The sequence below is a fragment of the Stegostoma tigrinum genome, chromosome 14, assembly GCF_030684315.1.
Source record: "Stegostoma tigrinum isolate sSteTig4 chromosome 14, sSteTig4.hap1, whole genome shotgun sequence".
Lineage (NCBI taxonomy): Eukaryota > Metazoa > Chordata > Chondrichthyes > Orectolobiformes > Stegostomatidae > Stegostoma > Stegostoma tigrinum.
The window spans coordinates 50,539,334-50,546,914 of NC_081367.1; the positions used below are offsets into that span (position 1 = coordinate 50,539,334).

General features: G+C 43.4%; 1 long non-coding RNA gene across 1 annotated transcript in view; it reads left to right on the top strand.

The window, feature by feature from the left end:
• Nucleotides 1-703: 703 nt before the first annotated feature.
• Nucleotides 704-7,581, top strand: part of LOC125457894 (uncharacterized) — a 28,919-nt gene continuing 22,041 nt past the window's right edge. Inside the window, exons 1-2 of the long non-coding RNA XR_007248690.2 lie at nt 704-1,053; nt 5,363-5,507. This is a non-coding gene — a long non-coding RNA (uncharacterized LOC125457894). The remainder of the gene's footprint in view (nt 1,054-5,362; nt 5,508-7,581) is intronic.

A 7,581-nucleotide genomic window follows, 5' to 3' on the forward strand; every position in this document is an offset into this window, starting at 1 on the left:
AACTTATTTTCTAACGTATCTTTCTTTTTCTCTCTCTCTCTCTAGTGACAAGTGTAGGTCGCTGCCATTACCAGGGGATACATGTCCAGAGAAGCAATTGGATTTTAACTCTCAGAACACAAAAAATTAATGTACAAAGTCAGAGTAATAGCAGCAGACTGCTTAAACTTCTCAAGAACAATTTCATCACTTTTAGAAAAGTGCTTTCAACATGAAAGAAAATGCAGAATGCGTCAATTGTTTTTATTTAACAGTGCCATTATCACTTGTTTTCTGCAGAGCTGAATGTTTGGATTAATTCCATGATGGGCTTAAAAGAAGGCCAGAAATCATTCTAGATAGCCTCAATGCAAACTAAATCACTAACAGGTTGCTTAATCAGTCTGACCTCTTCTAGTTGTGCTGCCTATTACTTTTGATGCTCCGAAGGACATTATTGAAAGGATGCTGCATGTGCAGTAATGGTAGAAGAATAAATCAGTTATCATGGAGAGGGGGAAGAGAGCTGGGAAATAAATAGAGGAAAGAAGGGCTGGGGGAGGGGAGGTGGGATGGTGACAGGTGGATAAAGGTTGGGGGTAATGAGGTTTGGTCAGTGGGAAGGGTAGGGCAGATAGGTGGGTAAGAGATGGACAGGTTGTGTCATGTCAAGGAGGCAGGGATGAGAGGGAGGGTTGGACATGGGATGAGGCTGTAGGTTTTGAAACTGGTAAATTACATTTTGAGGCCATCAGGCTGTAGGCTTCTGAGGCAGAATATCGGGCGTTGTTCCTTCAGCTTGCATGTGGCACCATTGTGGCACTGGAGGAGGCCCAGGATGGACATAACACCCAGGGAATGGGAGAGAGAGTTAAAATCATTGGCAGCCAGAAGGTGTTGTTGATTTCAGCATACAGAGTGCAGGTATTCCACAAATCTGACACTGTGTCTATCTTTGGTCTCACTGATATAGAGAAGCGCACATCGGGAGCAACGGATACAGCAGACCAGGTTGGAGGATGTACAGTGTACCCCTGTCGGATATGGAAAATTTGTCTTGAGCTTCATATAGAGGTGAGAGGGGAGGTATGGGGGAAGGGAAGGTCGTGCCTCACAAACCTTATTGAGTTCTTTGAGAAGGCGGCCAGACAGGTAGATGAGAGTAAATTGGTTGATGTGCGTATATGGATTTCAGCAAGGCGTTCAATAAGGTTCCCCACAGTAGGCTATTGTACAAAATGTGGAGGAATGGAATTGTGGGAGACATAGCAGTTTGGATCGGAAGTTGGCTTGCTGAAAGAAGACAGAGGGTGGTAGTTGATGGGAAATGTTCATCCTGGAGACCAGTTACTAGTGGTGTACCGCAAGGGTCGGTGTTGGGTCCACTGCTGTTTGTCATTTTTATAAATGACCTGGATGAGGGCGTAGAAGGATGGGTTAGTAAATTTGCAGACGATACTAAGGTCGGTGGAGTTGTGGATAGTGACGAAGGATGCTGTAGGTTGCAGAGAGACATAGATAAGCTGCAGAGCTGGGCTGAGAGGTGGCAAATGGAGTTTAATGCAGACAAGTGTGAGGTGATGCACTTAGGTAGGAGTAACCAGAAGGCAAAATACAGGGCTAATGGTAAGATTCTTGGTAGTGTAGATGAGCAGAGAGATCTCGGTGTCCATGTACACAGATCCTTGAAAGTTGCCACCCAGGTTGACAGGGCTGTTAAGAAAGCATACAGTGTTTTAGCTTTTATTAATAGAGGAATTGAGTTCTGGAACCAATAGGTTATGGTGAAGCTGTACAAAACTCTGGTGCGGCTGCACTTGGAGTATTGCGTACAGTTCTGGTCACCGCATTAAAAGAAAGATGTGGAAGCTTTGGAAAGGGTGCAGGGGAGATTTACTACGATGTTGCCTGGTATGGAAGGAAGGTCTTACGCGGAAAGGCTGAGGGGCTTGAGGCTGTTTTCATTAGAGAGAAGAAGGTTGAGAGGTGACTTAATTGAAACATATAAAATAATCAGAGGGTTAGATAGGGTGGATAGGGAGAGCCTTTTTCCTAGGATGGTGACGGCGAGCACGAGGGGGCATAGCTTTAAATTGAGGGGTGAAAGATATAGGACAGATGTCAGAGGTAGTTTCTTTACTCAGAGAGTAGTAAGGGAATGGAATGCTTTGCCTGCAACAGTAGTAGATTTGCCAGCTTTAGGTACATTTAAGTTGTCATTAGATTAGCATATGGACGTACATGGAATAGTGTAGGTTAGATGGGCTTGAGATCAGTATGACAGGTCGGCACAACTTCGAGGGCTGAAGGGCCTGTACTGTGCTGTAATGTTCTATGTTCTGTGTTTAGCACCTCCGGCAGTTGCAGGGAAAGGTGCCAGGTGTGGTGGGGTTGGTGGGGAGTGTGGAGCAAATGAGGGAGTCACTGAGTGAGTGGTCCCTACAAAAGGCAGACTAAGGGTGGGGAGTGAAATATATCTTTGGTCATAGGGTCGGATTGTAGGTGATGGAAATGGCAGAAGATAATACACTGGATGTGAGGACCAGGTGTCTCTGTCTTTATTTTTGTCAGGGGGAGGGGATCTGAGGGCAGAAGCAAGAGATGTGATTGAGGGTATTTTTGATCAACAGAAAGGGTAAGTTGCAGTCCTTGAAGTAGGACATGTCTGGGAGTGGAATGCTCCAACTTGGGAGCAGATATGGTGGAGGCAGAGGAATTGGGAGTGAGGGATTGCATTCTTGCAGGGGGGTGCGTGAAAGGAGGCGTAGTCAAGCTCCCATTCCATCAGGGCTCTCCTCTGTGCCATCTCATCAAAGTTCTCATCTGCGTCCCCTATGACAGAATTCACCTGCAACCTTGACTTTGAAAGAGCTGGCAAACTATCTCCGCACCAAACCCCCCCCTCAACCCCAGCAAGTGCAATGTCAACAGCTGACCTTGCGGCTGTAAGTGTCGCATCAAGTGATGGAGCCTCTTCAAGAGTGCTACTGTTTTATCTCTTCTTTCTCGGGTTGTTGTGTTATGGTGCCTGAAAATAGAAGATCACAGGAGGAAAGTTGAGGCAAAGAACGAAGGGTAGGGTGAGAAGCAAGAGATCCATAGTCACATTTGGGCATTTGATTCAATAGCAGGATGAGTGTTTGCTGTGGGCCTGGGGTCACATGTAGCCAGACCAGGTAAGGATGGTAGATTTCCTCCCTTCAAGAACAGTGGTGAAACAGATAGGTTCACCATCAACAGTGGGTCCATGGTCACAATTAGATTTCAGATTTTTATCACTCCATTTGCCATTGTGGAATTCAAGCCCGGGGCCCCAGAATATTTTCCTAGTGTTTTGAATTAGTAGTCTAGTGACAGTGCCACTGTGTTACCACTTCCTTCAAGACATAGCTCATTGGGTGGTGTACCAGTTATAGTTGAATATCTGTTGTTCTGTCAGGGTGGGTATAAATCTGACTGCGGTGATAAGAATGTTGAGGTAGAATACCTAGGTATTAGGAAGGATACCTGAATGTCAGAGAGAGCTGCTGCGTGTTCAGTGGGAACATAGTGAATGGTCCTGAAAGAACACCATACAGGCTGGAATAACTCACTTTGCAAAAAAGTAAAGTTTGGCCTCCAACATTATGACAATGAATACCACTGTGTGAATGCTTGATGGTTCCATAGGTAAAGGCTGCAATATGAAAATTGTTCATGGCCTTGACCATTAGCATAATGTCATTGAAATTCTCATGGCACTGTTGCTAAGTGCTCAGCTCCAGATGATGAGAATTGACCTGCCTGGTGACTTCTTTTCACTGTATTCTCAAGATATTTTCTGACTGAGTTCTACCTCTCCTCCTTGTTCTCTGCACCTATACCCTTTGTGATGGATGATACAGAAAGCTTGAAGGTGACCTGACCTGCAGCCTACTCATCCAGAGGGATTTTCTTATTTTAAAGCAGCAGACATGAAACAAAATCTGGAGTTGATTCTGCATAGACTTGACTACTTAGAGTAACTGCAGCAAAGCTAAACCTTTGGGGATTACCAAGCATTAATCAGGTTGTTTCCATGATGAGATTAAATTTGTCAAGTAAAAGTCCATAAATTTATTGAGTGTGTGGCTTACAAGAGGTGGTGGTAGAGTAGGTCACATGACCTCTTCTCATTTAATAACTTATCATAATCTTTAGGTTTATTTATGGAAAGGAACAATTCTACAGACCCTGTGGGGAGGAGTGGGAGATTTTGCTAAAAGCATGCTGCTTCTGATAATGTAACTGGGAAATGTGCATCATTTCACTATATCACAACAAAAACCTTCCTGCCCAACACCACTGTCAGTAACATTATACTTGACAGCGCAAAGTTGGCTTGGGTCTGTATCAAAATTAGAATTTTACTTGAAAATATTTCATATTAACTTGGTTTCGATTTATGCATATGTGCATGACCATAATTTGTTGAGGCTAGCCTTGAAGGACTGTTCCAAATTACCCATTGAACATATTGAAACAAACAATATATTACAATCACCACCCACCAGGGCCGGTGCTACCACAAGAAAAATAAAGAAAGAGGAGGAAGAGAAGGAGGGGTTGAGTTAGAATAGATTTAGGGGAGGGGAGACTGACCACCTTGCCAGCACTCGCTTCTTACCAAAGGCTTCAAGGATATTGGTGGATACCAGGTGTTGCCTCTCTCATGGCTCCCAGGTGCAAACATAGTGACAGAATAGAGGCAGGCAGTCAGGAACTATAACCCTTTCCATCATCTACTGCCTGCCTTTAGAGTTTTTGTTTAACCAAGCCAGAAAGGAGATCCTCTGCCTCACCCATCTGCACTAGATGTCCAAACATCAGGAGCATGGGGCTGAAGTGCAACTAAGATAACTTTAATAGATTTTTAAAATAACTAAAAAGAGAGTGCAATCATCTATGACAAATGCCCTGACGTTGTTGACTTGCTCGCCAAGCTGGCGTGTTTTTGTTCAGACATTTCATTACCGTGCTAGGTAACATCATCAGCGAGGGTTCTGATGAAGTGACGTCGGTCTGCTCCACTTGGAAGTTATAGTGTGCGGTCTGTTACCACACCACTCATCATAATGGACCGGACAGTATAAATTCCAAGTGGAGTAGAACAACATCGCTCCATCAGAGGCCTCACTGATTATGTTGCCCAGCATGGTGATGAAATGACTGAACAAAATCAAGCCAGCTTGGCACGCAAGTCCACGAGCTCACTCACATTCCGAGCTGCAGATCTTTGCTAAAACTTTATATACATGCTCCCTTGGCTGTGCAGCACCATGAAACAATCATGTACTGGAAGTCCATGCTGATGTTTTACTATGTCTACTGAGAAAACATCTTTTGTTTGTCATAAAACCCACAGAAACCAATTCTTTCTTGTGATAAGCCTCCGTCAAAACACAAGTGTCAGAAATCAGTTCTGGATATTTTCTAATCAACCTGATTGGTGATATTATTATGTACCTCTGGAGCATTTTGGACTTGAACCACGACTTCCTGGCTCAAAGGTAGGGACACTACCACCATACCGTAACAGCACACTTCTTTTAAATTTTTTTAATCCACTTTGTTCAAAGTCCATCAAAATGTGTGTACGGCAGGGAGAACTTTAACTTTTAACTCTTGACAAAGAGCTGGCTAGGCATTTACAACATTGGTAAGTAGTGTCCATTATATCCAGTGTTAGATGCTCTATGTAGGTGGCCACTCCTTACATGAATGAAGATATTATTGCAAAGGGCCAGTTACATCATGGCTCTCCTCTTGGAGACTCACTTTTCCTATCGTTTTGACAGCATTCTCTCTGTTCTCGTTAATGCCTGCCAGTATCGCACACGTATTTGCCACTACTCCAAAGTATTCTTGTTATCAATAGCTAAGTGTCGGCTTCCAAATAAGCTGAGCTTGAAGCGTTCTCCACCCTTCAACAAAGACTCTCTACAGTTGCCCTTGTCCCCATCATCTGTTTTGCTCATGTGTGATCTGTGAGGCACCAGTGAAAGCCAAAATAACTGTCTTATCATTTTGTGGGGTCTTCATCCTCAGCCTGAACTCCCTTCCAAGGTCTGTTTAAAGCACCTGCTGGAGAATAAGGTCAAGAATTAGAACTATCAATATTAAAAGTGTGAACATTGTACTCATGATCATATTTCACTGAAGGACTACATCAAATCAACATAAATGTGTGTTGCAAACCATATGGCTATATGATATTCAATTCTGTCAACAAATAGCTGGGAGACTACCATCTCTCCACCTCCAGCAGTCAGGCGTTCTGAGACCTGGCTGATATCTAACACCTTATCTTCTGTAGTTGTCAATAAGGAGATAGCTGGAGGGCCATCTCTGCTTCTCTACCTTATTTTGATGTTCTGTGCTTATATCCTGCATTGGGTGAAAGAGAGATCTATGAGTGAGTATAGTAAATGGGTTGAAAACAGACAACATTTGAGGAGGATCACCATGAAGGATAAGTACGAAATTGCATGAAAATGAGGCTGACAGTCCATTGTTAGATGGTCAGATGGGTATCAGATGCAGGGCATCCACAGAAGAATAGACATACTTTCAAGGTTAACTACATGTGAGGAATGATGTGTTGGAGGAAGCTTGGCAAGGGAGTGATACACACTTCAGGATATAGTTGAAGTCGTCACAGTACTCACCTTTTCGACTCTGATTAGGGTGTTAAGCCACTTCTGGCACCACATTCCTGCTAACAATTTATTGAGCAATCTCCAGGTAATTTTCAGATTAGACTGAAATCTAATTACACATGATGTTCCTACAAATCTGGGCTAAATTAGAATTAGAATGACACAGACAAAAGCCAGAGTGTGACCTATTACATCATCTGTTCTAATATACTGGTGAATCAATTGAATCAAGAAATAAAAATTCATTGTTTATAACCTCTGAGAATTTACTACTGGATACCTGACTGATACCTGAAGTTTGTTGGGTTTTCCCTGTGGAGTTCAGGACCCTAACATGAGGATCAAATGTGCAGTGGGTGGGAGGGGGAGATGCACTATACAGGGAATGGTCACTTAGCTGCTCTCTCCATTAAATTGGTCAAATGAGGGCCAGAGGAACAGGCTTGTCTTCCAGTTAAATAATGGAAGGCCTATTAAAGCTGGGATAACAGGGTGTAGAGTCGGATGAACACAGCAGGCCAAGCAGCATCAGAGGAGCAAAAAGGGTCTAGGCCCAAAACGTCAACCTTCCTGCTCCTCTGATGCCTCTTGGCCTGCTTTGTTCATCCAGCTCTACACCTTGTTATCTCAGATTCTCCAGCATCTGCAGTTCCTACTATCTCTATTAAATCTGGAGAGCCATTAGGAAGTAGGCCACCTCTTTGCTTACATCTATTGGCACATAAATGTTCAGCTCATTGCTTTTTTCACCGTAATTCTGCACATTTGATCCTCACCTGTAGACTAAGGCATGAAGAGGATAGAATTATTATGTAAGCCAAGCATAGCCGAACAGAAGAAGAAATAACCATTAAACACATTGACATATCACTTGAAAAGTGACATGTTTTTGCTTCCACACAAAGTTGCCCTAACGGGGAAAAGA